This window comes from Lepisosteus oculatus, chromosome 16 (genome assembly GCF_040954835.1).
Source record: "Lepisosteus oculatus isolate fLepOcu1 chromosome 16, fLepOcu1.hap2, whole genome shotgun sequence".
Lineage (NCBI taxonomy): Eukaryota > Metazoa > Chordata > Actinopteri > Semionotiformes > Lepisosteidae > Lepisosteus > Lepisosteus oculatus.
The window spans coordinates 484,702-502,705 of NC_090711.1; the positions used below are offsets into that span (position 1 = coordinate 484,702).

General features: G+C 43.0%; 1 long non-coding RNA gene across 2 annotated transcripts; it reads right to left on the reverse strand.

The window, feature by feature from the left end:
- Window positions 1–8,679: 8,679 nt before the first annotated feature.
- On the reverse strand, window positions 8,680–17,429 carry LOC107079602 (uncharacterized). Of its 2 annotated transcripts, XR_001480550.2 has the most exons (4): window positions 17,075–17,429; window positions 11,170–11,199; window positions 9,646–10,932; window positions 8,680–9,086 (listed from the first exon to the last, which is right to left on the reverse strand). It is a non-coding gene; the product is annotated as an uncharacterized lncRNA (long non-coding RNA). The 2 variants fall into 2 exon arrangements; XR_011181737.1 differs by lacking the exon at window positions 11,170–11,199.
- Window positions 17,430–18,004: the final 575 nt, after the last annotated feature.

Sequence of the window (18,004 nt, forward strand, 5' to 3'; positions counted from 1 at the left end):
TTCTTATTTTGGATAATCTCTGTTCCATGGATTCTCACCTATTGCCAGCTCGTTCATATTCCATTGTTTATAAGTTCCCATTTTAATTTATATTAATTTGTCCATTCTGCATGGGGAGCTGAATCCATTCTATCTGTTTTAAGGAGAAGAAAACGAGTCTGGGGTGACGGTTCTGCCCATAAATCTGAAACCGTGTTAGAGGATTCAGGAGTCACCGCCAGAATCCAAACGCTCCATGACATACCAGCCACTTAGGTGATTAAAAAAGGAGAGCCTCAGCCTAGAAAAAAGGAATGTACTATTGTGCTGAGTTAGATTTATAGATCCCACTGAATGGACATTGTTTCCACTGTGCTCTGTGAAGCACAGACATTGTCCTGCCTCGCTGCTCTTCTGCTCGGTGGCTTTGCTTATGTACTTACTACTGTATCTGAATCTTTTTCTATTTACTTTATGTTATTTTCTCCTGCAAATACATAAAGACAGCTGTGAGAGTCAGAATGCTGGAGCTACGATACAGTTAGTGCTTATGTGCAGACATAATGGGAGATTCCCAAATGTTAATAGGCTGGAAAGATGCTTTTTACTTCTTAAAAAAAGATTTGAGTCAACAGAGGACTTGTCTTTCTTCAATGTGCTGTATGGTGTTCTTGGTTTGAGAGTGACCATGATGGGGATCTCATCCAGTCAGCAGCGCAGGAGAGAGGAGGGAGCTGGGAGCAGGAGTGACCGAGGGAGAGAAGAGCGAGCCCATCAGGGAACGCTGTAACAATGTGCTCCGCCAGCAACATCGCTCCGCCTGCGCTCCGAGGGGACCGCGCTGCAATAAATCTTCATAAAGCCTGTGCACACAGCAGAAGGTTTGCTTTGTTTCTAGGTCAGGCTGAGGTGTGCAGAAGAGAAGGGAGAGAGGAAGATGCTAATTTTTCACAGTCGGACTGGGAGAAGAGGAGACACCTGCTGTCCGGTCCTCTGGAGACAGTGAGAGACAGGGATCAGGGGACACCAGGCAGGCCAGTGTCTCACTCACAGCTGGCATGCAGTCACGGCAACAGCTTGTCAGCCAAGTTAGACCCTACCGCTGTACACACATACAGACACAGCTGGAGGGTTTTAAAGCAGCGCAGGAATTAACCAGTAATGGCTGGGGTATTAACCAGTAGCCAGGAATTAACCAGTAATGGTTGCTGTATAAATCGGATCATTTAAGGTTGGGGGGGGGATTGGAAATGGACACCCCCATTCCTCAGTTAGTTCCAGTGTTCAGGTAAGTCTGTGTCTGTGGAGTTGGGCTGTATTCCAATTCAATGATGCCCTTAGGCCAGTTATTGAAGATTGGAAATTAGCCTGCTGATTTGCTGCAGCCAGAACATTTATTGGCATAACAGTCTGCACGGGGCAGCCAGAGACAGGTTTTCCCATTTTGAATTTTATTTTGATGTGATATATGGTATCTTTTGGTATCTTATCAGACAGTACACATGGTAGTTTGGCCACGTTTTGACTCCCCAGGGAAGACAGACGAAACGCAAGACAGCTCTGGAAGTGGGGTTGGGGAGGAGCTCTGACTGCGCGTGTCCTGTGAGCAGCACCTCCCGAAGCCCTGACTGGCCCTGACAGCCCACTCAGCTGTGGCTGCAGACGCCACTTCTCAGCAGGTGTCTGAACCCAGAGGCTGATTGATGATGATGTGGTTATGTAACGTTCATTCTTCTACCTGACCTGTGGCACAAGAGACAGGATTTATGTTTCATGAACATCCATCATGGTTTTGCCATAACCAGATACTCCCAGGGGGACGAGACATCAGCACAGTTATGACTGTACACACACAGTTATACACACACACGCAACATACACACACACATACATAGCTGCACACACACTCACACAGACACAGCTGCACACACTCATGTACACACAACTGTACACACACTAACACACAACTGTACACACACTCACACACTCATGTACACACTGCTGTACACACACCAGCTGTACACACACTCAGACACAGCTGTACACACACCAGCTGTACACACACTCACACACACAGCTGCACATGTACACACACAGCTCTAAACACACTCACACACACTGTTACACTCACACATGGACTTATAAACTCATACACACACACTCACACATTCACACACTTGGACACTCATAGACACACTCACACAGACAGTTACACTCACACGTACACACACTTACACATTCACACATAGGTTGAGCAAGGAGAGGCATGTCATTGGAGTTCATAGAATGTGCGATGAATCAGTGGAATTTGATTTCCAGTCCACTGTGTCCGAGCGCAGGAAAGCAATGGGAGAGAGGAGCCTGGAGGCATGACTGTCACTCCGGGAAAAATCACTGGGAACAGCATCCCCACAGTGTTAACAACTGCTCACAGTAGAGCCTGAGTTCACTGCAGTTTTGTAACCCTTCAAAATCAGGCCCTGATGCTTTAAACAAAGAGTTCCCCTGGTGAAAACAAATAGACAACAGGATGGAGATACACTGCAGAGGAACTTGTGCTCCTGTGGATGTGCTTCAGGAATCCATCCAAGGATTGCTTACTCTACACATAGCTTGACAAAAACATGGAAACCAGCATGATAACCTTCTGAAAAGATGAGATTTTGTGGAGTTTAATTCAGCTGGATTTGCTTTCATGATCTGGATATGATCTAGTTTTAGCAAATCCTTAGCAGATCCTAAACCAGATCATTTAAAACCTGTAAACTGTCAAGCACAGGGCACACACAGCATTTAAAATTGTGAAGACGGCACCATGGAGTAGCCGTGCAAATTGCAGTTACCCATTGACATAAATTATGACTCACTTCATAACTCTGCATTCCACGTTTACTTTTTAAAATACACATGCCATAACAAAGTCTGTAGTAAAATATTTAGGTATTACATACAGGAATGAAGTATTGTCAGATTGTTACTCTCTCCTCTGTCTTTTTCTGTACATACTTTTGTCTTGAGTAGAAGCATTGGTATTTGAAGAATGGCGAGTTAACACTCATCAGCAGCCGCCCGGATGGCTGCCCGATCAGTCCGATCTCCCCGCGGCAGGGCATACTGTAAAAGGAAGATCTGGCTCTGGGATTCAGGGGCCCCCAGATCTCTGGCTGCTGTCTGGAATTCTTGGGAGCACCAGCGCTGCATGGCTTTCGTCAGGCTGCAGGACCATCCTGCTGGCAAACTCTGACATACGAGATGGGGGGTCATAGCTCGTCCTGTTCCAACAGCAGAGATCCCACTGGGGTGTGCGGACGCAGCTGTGTGGGGGGGCCTGTGCTCTGAGCACTTGCGCAATCTGCCACGCTGGGAGAGATCAGTACTGCACAGATCTGCCCTGGGAGGGATCTCTTATCTACTGGTTTCGTCTGGGTTTGCTCAAGGTAATCCATTTTCATTAACTGTATTATAATAAAAGCCCTGCTGTCATTCTATGGTGCAGGCACATAAACTGTATCGAGAGCACCAGTATACTTTAGTATAGTAAAATTCTATTATTAGCTGTAATTACAGCAAAATCTACTGATGTATGGGGCAATAAATTATGAATGTGTAAGTGCTATATATATGTATAATATTATACCTGTGTGTACTCTATAATGACTTTTTAGCAAAGGCACTGTTGTGGTTTCTGCTTTTCAATATGACCAATATTTTTACCTACAGACAAACTCCACACGTCTACAACAAATTAAACTTATTATAATGCATCTTCTTTTGACTTTATTCCATATTTATAACCCAGTGCAAACCTGACCAACAAGCCCTCATGTCGGCAGTCTTGATAATGTTGGTCATTCGACTTTTTGCTTACCTGTTTCTTTGCTCTTCCTTGATTCCAAAACTACCCAACTTCAAGCAGATTCTGTCCAACAGCTTCAGCACACAGATCTTTCTGCAGTCTCTCCTCAACAGCTCCTCATAGCTGCTAATGTGTGACCAGACACAGGTGGTAAAGTAAATCAATATAATTAAGATATATAGAAGTGTCTCCCTCGTTCTCAAGTTTCTCACAGGCCACTGAGCGTCTCTGGATTTCAGGATAGCACAGTGCTGTTGATTAATGTCCATTTTCTTGCTGAAATCACCTCTTTCCCTCAGTGAAAGCAGTTTTTTTAACAGCAAGTTAATCAGTGCACCTGACCCTGTCTCTCCTCGCTGATTATGTGTCCTGGTTCAGTAGTGCTTTGTGTGCATTCCTGCAATAACACAGACCTGCAGGACAGCGAAGACAACTTATCAGATCTCTTCACAACATGCACTGTTGGGCCTGTTCTTTTACAGTGATCTTGTCAAGAGCTCTAAAAGGGGTTTTACATGAAAGCTTGTGGGGGGAGGTCAAAGCCTAACCTTCCCCACTTCCACTTACACGTGTAGGTATCACAGTACTGCTGTACTTCCACCAATGTTCAGACTTCACAGCCTCAGACAACTCCTTCAGCCATCCTCTTCATCCACACACATCAGATTGTCTACTCTGCTCCGACTATATGATCACTCGCAAAACAGACCAATCAGGACAAGGCCCAACATTCATTACTAGACTCTGTCATCAGCCCTCTACTCCTCCTGCCAACTCCACTCATCGCACTCAGCCATGAACTCACCACGCCTCTGAGCGACAGAAATCAGCTTCTGCACCAGGTGCCTTGCTGGCCACTTGCTGTGGATGAGCGCAGTATCCTCCACTGCTCATTCAGCACTCCTGGTCCACCCCAGTCCCATCGTCTTGATGCTGGACACCTGAAGCCCACTGAGAACACATTAGATTGGATCTGAGCTGTCTGAGATCGCCGCAAACCCCACACCACACACAAGACTTCCACAAGCACGCTGTGGGGTCCCACTTGTGTCTTTTGGGGAAGGGGGTTCCAGTTATTGTTCCTTCAATTATTCAAATTTTAACTTAATTAGGGTTTGTCTACTAAATGAACCCTGAATGGAAGACATTTATTTCTTATTGGTCCATTAAGTTATTGGTGGATATTTTTTTATCATTCATGTTTAAATATAACTTCTGCTGATATGCAGAAGGCCTGAACAGAATGGTGCACGGAAATAGAAATCTTCTATGACATATAAATTTGCATCTGATTCAATTGCCCTCGTACTGTATCTAATTAAAGATACTCTGCTATCGTTATGTTATAGAGATGGAATTGTGAAACTGTGCCAAATTGAAGTCTCAGTGAGGAGTCATGCATGAGATACTGCCAGATCACACAGATCCTCGGACCAGGAAAATAGATGCTGTTCTTATTTTCTAACAACCCATTATCATGAAATTGTGCACAGAAGGGGAGTGCTTCAAAGGCACCAACACACTTTAAACATAAAAGTCACAGGGAGCAGGTGAGTCTACGGGAGCACTGGAACGTTACAAGCTTACCTCTGCTCAGATGCACATACTGTACTGTACATGCCTGCTGACGGGGTGGCTGGGATATCAAGTGGCTTCAAAGACAGTAGTTTCTCTGCATCTGTAACAGAGACTTCACTGGTTTCTTTTAGAGATAATGCTTAGGAATAGTGTGTAGGGACCCCATACGGGGACAATGTGTAGGGTCGGAGTGCAGGGACAGCAAGAAGAAATAAGAAATAATTAATATGGTCAATGTGCAGGAACAATGTCCTGGGTCAGCAAGCAGGGAGAGTGTCCAGGGGCAAATCTAAATGTAGGATGTATCTGATATCCTGGTTCTGCCAGTAGTGTTAGATGACGGCTGACTGGTCTATGCTTTGTTCTCATTGGCTGGGCAATCAACCAATTAGCTGCTGAGGTGGCAGTCTCCAGCCTTTAAAACTGTTGTCAATCCCCAGCCCCTGTGCCCATCATTTCCTGGCCGGCCTGTGACTCTGTATTTCTTTATTATCCAGCAATTTTAAAACTAAAATCATTCATAGCTATTTTCATAGCTCCTTACTGCCACTTGTCAGACACAAGTTATATTATACACAGAATTATATTTATTGTAAGAAAAACCTGCATTCTTTTGGTAATTTAAAGAGGCAAATATATTTTTGTCTAATGAAGATTTTAGGAATAGAATACACTGTTCATGCTGAAATGCATACTTTTTGCAATATTTTACATAAACATATTGTTTCTCTTTTATAACTTCACCTGTGCGTGCCTGCTGCACTGGATTCTGGTGTTCAATAGAGAGTGATTCAATTTGAGTCGGCACGTTAGTGCAGAAGAGAACAACACTCAGTGTCAAAATATTAGCAGCAGCCCCCTCATGTTCTGACAGGTGCATCTTGTACAGGACTTGATTTACTCATCTAATCTCGCCAGTGCCAGCTCATGTGCAATTATAGTGCCTGCTTTTATTCTGGTTTTCTGAATGCCAGAAGAGAAGCACATGAGAAAGATGTGTCTCTGGGCACATGCAGAGAGAGAGTGAACTGACTCCAGGTGGCCTGAGGTGGGTGGAATAGCATCATGGGACTCATCGTGCCCCAAAAGCTCAGTCTGGTGGGCTTTTGCAAAGATGGAAAACTCCAGCAATCGAACAACACACCTCCACTGACACCACATTAAGACCTCTCGAACACTGTCAGAGAGAAACTAAATTTAGAGAAGGATGCTAATGAAGAACAAGCTTTACAAGGCTTCGAAATGTGGGGATGACTTAGAAGGTGCAAACATAATACAAACAAGCCAATAGCGAAGAATTATCCACTCGCAAAAAAAATCGAAATGATTGTGACCATAGTCTTCCTTTTGTGAATGGCATGCAACTAACTAATAGAAGGGCTGGTTTTCTGTGGTGGGGTTCAACTGAGGAGCTGTGTCAGCATGCCAGCTGCAAGGGATCAAGTGGAGGTTGATTATATGATTAAAATAAAACAAAAACAGAAGAAAAAGGAAAAATGTGTCTTCATGCTTGAAAAGGATCCACAAGTTATTTTCAAGCAACCTTTTTTTGTTCATATACTATGACAACCTTGTAGGAAGTGTCACAATAAACCTGGCCACTGTTCTCAAGGTTTATAAGTCTGCAAAAAGAATTTGGAACTCGAATTGTGCTGTTGTGGTCAACCTGTCTTTCACTGTTAATTGTGCAATTCTTGCCTCTTTCACTGTTTCAGATGGGATATTCTCTCCCTCGGCAAGACCATTCTGTCCTCCTAAAGCACGTATTCAGAAAGAGCCACTGACATTTGAATCTTAAATCTCTGTTAAATGTCCCAGTACATGAACAGCTATTATATATTTGCAAGGGTTTAGGGTCCAATACACAACTACAAAGTCTTAGTATGTACTGGTTCATAAGTAACAAACTCATGGGGTCTGGAAGTCTGTCTGCACAGAAATCAAGCTGCAAGGTGGTTTGTACCACAGAAGTGGCAGTTTTTTGGACGTCTATGCATTGCTGTGAAATTGTAGTTTCCTCAGATTGGAAAGTGTCTGAAGAGAAGACAACATCGGCCTCCTGTGAGCAGCCCCTCTCTGCCATGCTTATATAACAGCGACTGGGAGTAAATATAATCCCGTTATTATAAACAGATCATCTTTGCTCTGCTTCAGAGCTCTGCGCCTGGCACACGAAGCAGAATATCTGAACTGCCGTCCATTAAAAAACAGCTAAAATATTTCCTATTGATTCATAATGTGTTGTGATGTTCAAGTGATGTTTTTAACATTGTGGCCGCTATATAAATAGATAAGTGCTAATTAATTGGACAAGAGATAATGAAAGTCCATTCTCACAATTCATCGGACTCCATCACCTTAGCACACCTAACCTGGGAGGCAGTTCCTCCTCAGACAGACAGGCAGAGCGACTTTCTAGACACTCCTCTGAGCACTCGTCGTGCAGCCGTGCTGAAATCACTCTGTTAATTTGTTTATTAATGCTGCAGAAGGGGGAGGGAAAAGCAGATGGTAAGATCCAGGTGATAATCTGGGTTCCCTGCAGCGGCACAAAAAGTAAATGAACTAAAACAATTGTTTCATTAGAAAACAGAATGAGTCTAAACATGAATTATACCACTGCTGTATGCTGCACGGGGTGGTTTTCACAGGGAGGCCGGTTGTTGACCATCCCCCTGGAGAAAGACAAGAGAACAGGACAAGGGTCTGCCAGCAGAACACGATTACAACTGAGCTCCAATAAATCCCTGCACGTCTGATCAAATACAGATACTGCAGGATTAGAAATATTAAAAAACAGGCCATACAAAAAGCTTTGGATTAAATACTCTTTTGATTTCATAGCATTCACTGCAACAAGTAGCTGTTATATAATGTGTATTAAGAACAGTGTGTGTACGAAATGAGCTCTTTCCACATCGGGAGATAAAGAGGCACGGAGAAGCAAGACTGGAGAAAACACAGACGTGATTCCTTCTTTGAAAAGCCTAAACCTCTGTATACAGCAGTGTCTGTATTTATAATTGCTCCTTGATCTGCAGCAGCGTGGCCACACACCGGGTTCAGGCGATTCCTGGGGTTTAGTAACTGCAACAGGGTTAAAAACAAGGTTTTGTTTGATGCAATTAAATTGATTTGCACCAGAATTTTTTCACAACCTTTACACTATTCAGGAACTGTGTTCTTCAATGATAAAGGCAAAAAATAATTACAATCTTATTATGCAAATATGAATTCTCTGCAGAGCAAAAAAATGCTGTATAAAAAGAAAGCTGGTGAGAAATGCAGAACTTGCAAGATTTTGCAGACCCTATCACGCGGAAAACATGGCTATAAAAAGATCCTCAACATTTCTCTCAGCTGCAAATGCCAAAATGTGCAGAATGTGACTTCCAGTCAGCCTTTCCAGGCGGAGCTCAACAGGAAGCGTTCACAGCGAAATGATTGCAGTGCTGCGTAAATGCAAGACAAAGAGCCCTTGTCAGTCCGAGCAGCAGTAAGAGCTCACCTGCTCCCGATCTGCACACAGCAGACTGACCGCGGTCTTACGAGAGGGTCTCTGAGTGAGCCAGACCTTCCACTGCCCTCATCCACTGTGTAGAGCAGACTGCCCACTGTCCTGTGGGACGGTCCCTGTGTAGAGCAGACTGACCACTGTCCTGTGGGACGGTCCCTGTGTAGAGCAGACTGACCATTATTATTGGAGAGAGACTCTGGTTCCTTTAGCTCACACTGACAGAAGTAATCAAGCCAGAGCTCAGCCTCCAACGTTAACTTTCCTGAAGTCATTACTTCTGCATTTCTGTAAATTTGCTTTGATGAATGTGTCACAGGGTTTCTATACCTCCACCATGTTTTTGTTGAAGTCTGGATCAACACATCTGGCTAAACAATGTTGCCTGGCAGTGTTGTTGAAGCAGATCCATTCAAGAATTGACTGGTTAAGGCCATTGCATCAATCATGTATTTGCAAACAAACGAGCAAAATAGGCTAAAAGGCTTCCTCCCTTTTGTAACCTTTTGTGTGTCCTTAGTGTACTTCCTGCTGTGGTTTCCTAAGGATTACTGCGATCTCACTGTATTTTACAGTGCTGGCGGACAGAATCTTATTACCCATGGACCAGAGTAATAAGATCAGACAAAGTTGTGTTTAGACCATAGAAAATTAAAAGCTCTAAAATAAAGTACCACCACTGGAAAAGGGGCTGACAAAAATAATCTGACACACTCACCATGGAAAACAATCACCGGCAGCTTTCAGAGTGTGGAGTGATGTGGGAATTCTTGCCTAGTAATCAGCTGGTCAGCAGGTAGGTGGAGAGGTTAAAGGTTAAAGGTCAGATGCTGCTGTGATCTGCACTGCAACGTCTCCATCTGAGGGACACTGTGAGTGTCACAACCCTCCACCATGGAGGAAGAGCAAATTCCCACAGCAGGTAGAGTCACTCCGGCTCTCACATGACAAAACACTTTTATATTACCATGTTCATGGCTGGTGACGCACTGTATGTTCATGGAGCTGTATTTTCTTTGAAGGAGGTACAGTATCTCACTGTCTGCCATCTTAAAGGTCTGTGTGTGGGGGTGGAAGAGGTGACCAGCTTCCTTTATAAGAGCACTGCAGCCAGGTGTAATATCCTGTTTAAACGCTAATAAAGGGTGAGGACACTAGTGACAGGATTATCTGATGTATCTGGCTCTTCCTTCATAACCCAGTAAATCCTGGCTGCAGGTCAGCTGCACTAAAGCTCAGAGCTGGAGTGGAGGAGCAGGTGGGGAATTTTTGGAGGAGTCGGAGATGCCGAGCAAGACTGACGACCTACTTTTTGTTCACATTTCTCCTGCTATCTTATATATCCAGCAGTGAAAAATAAGTTGTTGATTTTTTAAATCCTTTGATAGGTTTGTGTGCTGACAGGAAGCTCTGTCTGCTTTGTTGATAATAAACCTCAATGCATGTCCATATCTGTATTGTTCTAAAATGCTGTAAAGCAGATTGACCTTGGAATCCTTTAAGTGGATTTTACATTGTTACTATCAGCCTGGGCCTGTTACACGCTCTTGCTCCAGAGAGCTGCCTGGATAGGAATCGGATGATGTTCAGAGCTGGTCCATTAAATCAGAGCCATTCTGGGAGAGTCGCATTCACAAGATGAAATTTCACAGAATAAAAGACTTTAGATGCAGAGATATGTCGATCAGCTTAGTCAAAGAATTGACACAATATAATCTCTCCAGCCTTCCAAAAGATTATGATAGAGCAAAGTGCCACAATTATTTAATTTCCAAACAATTTGAAAGCTTGAATAGTATTTTCTATAGCATTATTTTTGTTCTTTTTCCATCACTGTAAATAAGACTTTCGTCACGAGTTCCATTAGTGCAGAGCGATCTGCAAACACTGCCCACAGAGCCTGGCACTGGCACTGCCTTCTTCAAAGTCATTCAGACCCCATTCTGGCTGAGGCCTCAGCCTGTTGCCTTCTGTGTGGGGATGAGTCCGCTGGCCCTGTGCTTCCCTGTTGAGAGAGAGGCCTGTTATATCACCACCAACCCAGGGGCACCACGAAGCCATGCTGACATCACAAAGTGAAGTGAACAGACACAGACACATGACACACCCCCAGAAGGGAACACAGAGTGCCAAAGACCACTAATGGCACTAAAGTTGCTGCATCATTAGTGAATATCTGCATGTGCTATTACATAAAGGAACAGTAGAAAAGAAGTGAGAGTTACAACATAACTTTACAAACCTGAAAAGGTTTCAAGTACTGATAGACAGTCTAGGGAAAAGAAAAATGCATTAGTTTACAGTAAGGTTCAAATTTAATAATGACAGTGATTAAAAATACACTTTTGTGATTGTTTTTTAAAACCTCATAGTAAGCATTAACAGAGAAACAAAGAAAAGATGCACACATTGACCCAATAAATATCTTTTGAGAGAGCGCAGCATTTTTAAAGTGCGTGTAAATTGAAATATGTTGATTTGTAAATTCAGCATTACATCATTGCCAAGATTAAAACTGGTGCTTAATGCCTGTGCACTGTAAATGTGAAATTCTGATAATCTGTTCATTGTAAAAACTAACCCAAAAGGATGCAGCTGAATAAATCAGTAACATTGTTTAGCAGTCCACATGGTCTGAATGCTTTCCGTCTTGGTGAAGACAGAATGTTGAATTCACAATGTCTTTCAGTTTAAGGGCAGTTTTAAAATGTCTCAAAGCATTCTGGTGAAGTTACAGTCTCCCTGGATTTGATCCAGTACCAGAGATGCCAAAAAAACCTTCTAACCCATTAAGCAGAATTTCATGATTTACAGTATCTAATACTGCTGCGCTGAGATCTGAGAGAATCAAGATACATAGCACACCTGAATCAGCAGCTGTCCTAAGCTCATTAGATGCTATAAAAAGAGCACTCTCAGTGCTATGGAATTGTCTATGCATACTGTCTAATCGTCTGGAATGATTTAGAACGTTTATTTGCACTGAGGTGACTTTTCTTCTGTTGAACTAAGTCAATGTGCAAGAATATGTAGTGAATATCAGCCACCCTTCCTATATTAAACTTATTGAATGATGTGGTTTTTAGAAGCCTGAACTTTCCTCAGTTCCCAATTCAATCGTGCATGGAATTGCTCAGAAGACTGAAGCTGTTTCACATTGCTCTGAATTAGAAATTGTTTGAAAATTATTCACATTGACAGTAATTATGCAATAGAATGTTAGGTTCTGAGTTCAACTGCAGTGGACTGTTAGAATACACTCATTAATGCAATCTACTGCTGTTATATATGTTTACAGTGTAAAGCACTGTCTAGTTCTGGTTGTGTCTTTTTCAAGCAGGGTTTGTTGCTGTGAAGTTGCAAAGCTGGGAAGTTCAAAAGCTGCCTGTTTCTGCATGCTTTCCTCCTGACTCTTCCTCTTCTGAAACTCTTTCTACTGTTCCATTTGTAGAGGAGATACAGGGTTTATCCATACAATGTTTTGTAAAGCATGAATAATTGATGCACATGACAAGAATTAACAGATTTATCTGTAAAAAACAACAATATATCAAAAGCATACTTCATACTGTGCAGAACCTTTGAAACCTAATTGTGAATTGTTACTGCTTATAACAGATTATTTTCTTCCTGAAAAAAATCACATTGCTTTTTTAATTTTAACTCTTGTTAGAATTGAGTATGAAACATTTCCCCTTGGAGTTTCTCAGTAATAATAGCCAAGAAATAGTGGTCAGCTGTCAGAGTCTTATTGCCAGTCTGCTGTGCTGGTTGAGAAGTGGAAAGAGGAGAAAGAGAAACACAGCAGGCTTATACTGTATGTCTGTAGTGGTCGCAGATGAGACACTCATCTCTTCTCTGAAGGATATGATCGCAGATGAGATCTACATCGTCACAATCCAGCTCTTCTGTCCAACAGCACTTTCAATCTTCACCACTCGTATACCTTATACCACCTATACCAGGTATATCATCAGCAGTTATGACACAGAGAGAAGACACGTTGTCTTCCTGTTGAGAAAAGATCGCTGTTCCTTTTTTTGCCTGAAGAACTTTCTTATTGGAGAAACGATGTGGCAGCAGCTCCTAAGCAGGCTGTATTGCCGTTGCACTCTGTGCCAGGGAGGTATAAATAGCAGTGCTTGTGTCCTTGGTCCTTGTGATTTACAGAAAGCCAAGCCAGCCTGTTCCACACCAGGCCTCTCTCATAAGACTGTTTGCAATGAGGAGTGAGTATTGAGCTGCCCAAAGTAAATCAAAGCAAATACATCATCTGAATAGCGTTGGGATACCAGGCTATGAGGACCCCTGATCACCTTGCATGTCTACAGATCACCTGGCCTCAGAGTCTTAATCAACCACCAGGAAAGAGTTAAGCCACCTCTCTGTTCATTATTTCCAAGGTCTGGGATTTGCAGTAACTGTAAAAAGAAGGCATCATATTTGTTTTCTAATTGTTCCCTTGCTGTGTTAATAAAATGACAAAACCTGGGACCTGGGAGGTCCTGTTTTTTTTCTTCTGTGGTTAGCTGACATATTCAAAGACAATTCTCTTCTATTCTCAATAAGGGAGAAACCCACCAACATTTCATGCCTGAAATGTTAGTTCTTTTCGTGCACCCCAGTCATTGTAATGGTACTGTCAGTTCTTGGAAATATATATATAAAAGAAGCAAAGCCTGGGCTGGATTGCAATTTCCTCTCTCCATTAATCCTACAGACCAGTAAGTGCCTGGTAGTTTGTATTGTGGCACAAGGATGTCAGTGCAAAAAACAGCACTTTGTGCTTCAGCATATGTTCTCTTTGTGTGCTTGGGAATGGCCTTTTAGAGGAACTGATGGTGGTCACAGATGTTTGCAAATTGCATTCTTCTCCCCATGATGCTCTTGCCGGAGACCCTGCTGTGTGTGGAGTGCAGGCTGTGGGACAGGGCGCAGTGCTGTTCTCAGGGATGACCACGAGCCACTCTCCTGGCTGCTCTTCTGTGGTTCCAGCATGTCTTTCCAGGAATGTTTCATGGTGTGCATCGTGCCTCATGCAGCTCTGTATGCTTGCCCTTGCTGGCTCACCACCGTACACTTGTACCCAACCAAACTCGATTGCAGTTTACGGAATTCAGAATATTTGTTTGGTAGTTTGTTAATTCCCTAGCAATTTCATGGCTGGCAGGATGAATGGGATTTAACTGACATCACCATTTTGTAGATCTGACTGAGCCCGCCTGAAACCGAGCCTTCAGTGTTTCAAATTGCTCTCCTGTTTCTTTTAGTTCAGTGCCACGTGAGACAAATTACTTTTCTGCATCGAACCAGCTCGGCAGATCCGAGAGACAGACAGCTTCTCTGCCTCTCTGCTTTGTTCTCTGGTGTTTCCAGTTCTGCTCTGCGTTTGATGTGATTTCATTTATTCCTGTTCTTATGACTTTGTCTTTCCTCCCCCCCGATGTCCTCGCTCTACAGCTGCACACACCAGCAGTGCACATGTCCCAGCCATCCAGGAGAGAATCAAAATGAAAACAATTTCTTTAATTTAATTTTCGTCTTGATGGAAACAGCTGATATACAGTTGTTTTCCTTGATTTTTCCTGCTTGCTCTTCACAAGAGAAGAGATCTCATGCTTTTACTGTTATACTGTTTTCTGCACAGTGCAACATCACCCATGTATTGATTGATACATTTAATATTCAGTCCTATACAGTTTGATTGGCCATTTCCATCCTCTTCATTAAAAACTGACTGGCTTCATAATCTGTTATGAAGTGATGTCTGGCCAAAAATACTGCATTTTCAGTTTCCACAGATAATCCAAAACTCTCAGAAAAGCCTCTCATGGCTGTGGAATGACGAGAGGAAATACTGGTGTCTGATCGGGATCAGATCCTTGAGGCTTTCCTGCCTTTCTGATCCCAGCAGCCTCTGAGTCTATGATGTCATCACCTCCACCTTCATTGGCGGGGTCAGTGGCAGGAGTTATTTTTAAAGAACGGATATTTTCTTCATTTTAAAAATACAACAATACGATTGTTTCTTTCTCCACAGCATACTGTTCTGTGCTTTGCTGGCCTGCAGCCACATTCCCAACCACTCCAGACAACACCTGGCCCAGGAAGAGCATGAACCCCACTGAGCACTCCCCCTTTCTCAAAAGCTCACAAGCCTTTTCTACTTTTTTTTCCCCCAAAAAAGATTAAAGATGTGATACAGGTTCTCACAGTAACTTAAACACTGCTGTAGTCTGTGGTCTAACAGGCAGTAGGCAATAGGGATCTGACACACAGCACTATAGAGTATGTTGAAGGTGTGTGATGGGATATACACTTCACCCTGAAATGATGACCAAACCCACACATGATCACTGAACTGCAGTAACTGCAGCTGCTGTCTCTTTCAGCTGCCTGTAACTGACCTTGCTTAGTATCAGAGCAGCACAGCAAGCTGCCACCAGCCCAGTAATTAAGGCACATTCAGACGGCCGCGTGTCTCCTCTGGTCTAGACTGCTGTGACCGGCACCGAGTCTGTCAGCGGAAGGGCAGCACCTGTTTGACTGTGCCCTCTGTCAGAGCAGTAGGAAGTGCTACCATTGGCAAAAGACATTCTGCCTTTCCGCTTGGTTTTCTACCACTGGGAATTTGATTAGCTTTTTTATGAAAAATAAGAATAACCTGTGTATTAACCAGAAATAATTTGTACTGATGGCAGCCTGACTAGCTCAGCTCCTCAGTTGAGAAAACCACTACTAATGCAAATATATAAAAAAAAACATTTAGGCTTTGCAAGTAGTGTGTATTAAATTGTATTTGTATGCAGTATTGGAAACTATCAGCCATTAAACCAGAGTATAACAGGCCACAAACTAAATATTGTGACTCACAAGCAGTAACACAGCCATTTCTTCATTACAAAAAAAAAAATGTTCTCAAGCCACACAAAGACTTGTGCAGCTCTTTATATCTCAAAAGACTTAATTATCAACATGTGCAACGTGCAATTCTTAACCTTAACTAATTATTACTTAATTCAGCTCTAGTGAGTCAGTTTACACTCATCTGGCCCCTCGTTACAGGGAATCTGAAGAACAGCAGCAGCTTGCTGTCTTGTCTTTTCATGAATGTGTGAAGAAGGTTTACATGTCTGATTCTTCCATCTTTATTCAGATAATTTGGAAGGTTTTTCACAACCCTATACGACACGACTGATTGGCTGTCAGTGCAGAGCTCCACATGCTGAAAGAAAAAGACTGTGGGGTGTGAAGCCAACGGGGAGGTGTACTTGGTTAAAACAGTACAATCTTTTGGGGCTGCAGACTCAGAACAGTGTGAGAGATTTGTCATGCATTCAAAAGGAAAAAAATGTGGGCATGCAACAGTAATAAACATTCAATTATTGTAATAAATAAACAGTAATTAAACATAATTGCACATATTTATCAGCTTTTGTGACAAAAACAATGTTTTTGTTTTGCTATGGTATTTAGCATTAGTGATATGGCCTACAAGTATATAGTTAATCCGAGGTCCTGGTTATATTCATGAAGTCTGCATGTTCGTGTGAATCTCTGCGGGGTGATCCAGGTCCTCCCAGTTCCCAGAGAAAGGATGGGTAGGATGCTTGGCTGCTATACCCTGGTGCATCAGGGCTGCTGTCCCCCGACGGCCTGACCCTGTGCACAGAGGCTCTGGTGCCGACACAGCACTCTGCCAGGCCTGGGCCTCTACACTCTGAGAGATCTCCTTCAATGTGCTTCCATTCTCTCCATTCAGACATCAGAGTGCATGAGAATACAGAAATTCTCCTGAGGCTAATTTTACAATCATCGTCTCTCTGTGGGGAGAAAGCTGTGGGAGTTTGTTTTTAAAGTTTGTTTCCTTCTGTTCTTTACAGAGAATTATCACACTAAAGCACTCCGTGACGTCTTCAGAGCCTGGTGTAGCTACACGGTGTAACCATGACAACTGGCACAGAGCTATTCAAGTTATTTTTATTCTTGTGCCGATTTTTTTTTTATACTAACACAGTCACAAACAACCCTAGTTTTAAAAAAAGCGGTGATAGATCGATTTCGTTTTGTTTTGCAATGTGTTTGCTACCGAGAAACGGAGAATGTTTGTCCAAATGAGTTCAAGCTCCACAATCAGCCATTCTGACCTTGTACTGCGTCTGTCTTCTCAAGGACACTGGAAACACTGCCTCGTCACGCTGTTTCACTCCCGATCTTCACGCCTCTGTGTGCCCCTGCTTCAGAGTATGATCCAAAAGTCACAGTGAAGATGTTCTGTTCCAACACAGTTCAATTGCAGAATATTAAAAACAAAGAAAAGCTTGAGCTTCCGAAAATGTACTCTTGTTTTTCACAGTTTATGGTGTGATTACACAGAAAGCTGGGGAGGAGATCAAATGGTAATCTTAGACTTCTGCTCTCTTTCATATCAATACTACCCACAGTTCTGTGCACATCTCTCTCACCCCCACGCCCTCCACCCCAGTTGCACCCTGCAGCAGCTCCCTGGCTCATTCCTGTGCTGACCTTCGGACAGAGCTGTCTTTTCCTCTGCTGAGCTAGTTAAAGCCGAAGTATCCCTCAAAAGTATTCCTTTATATTCCTCAGCGGGTTTCATCGAAAGTAGAATTTGACTGAAAAGCTGAACTGATATACTGTAGGCGTTCTACCCAAACCCAATCAGCCCAGCAAAATTTAGACTTTGGACACCCAAAAACTAAATCATTGTCAATTGACAGAACATTGCTCTGTGCTTCATGTGATAACTTCCAAACAACTTCATGCATATCATATTTAGTATCCCAGAGCCTCAGATTAAAAATTATTTGTCTGAATTTTTAATCTCATGGCATATTTTTGATCTGGTACTGTTGCTTGCAGGTGTTGTTCTGCTCACTCAAGGTTGGCTCTGGAGTATCAGGGCCAAGAGCAACAGCAGCTTGTCAGTGGATGGAGCTCAGGAAATGCCAGCTGCTGGGGCCTAACCTCAGTCTGGAGAGACTGTGTCACCTGCAGCTGCATGTGGTCAGAACACAAACCGAACTAAGCTCTCGGGTGCATTTCTGATCCACTGTGAG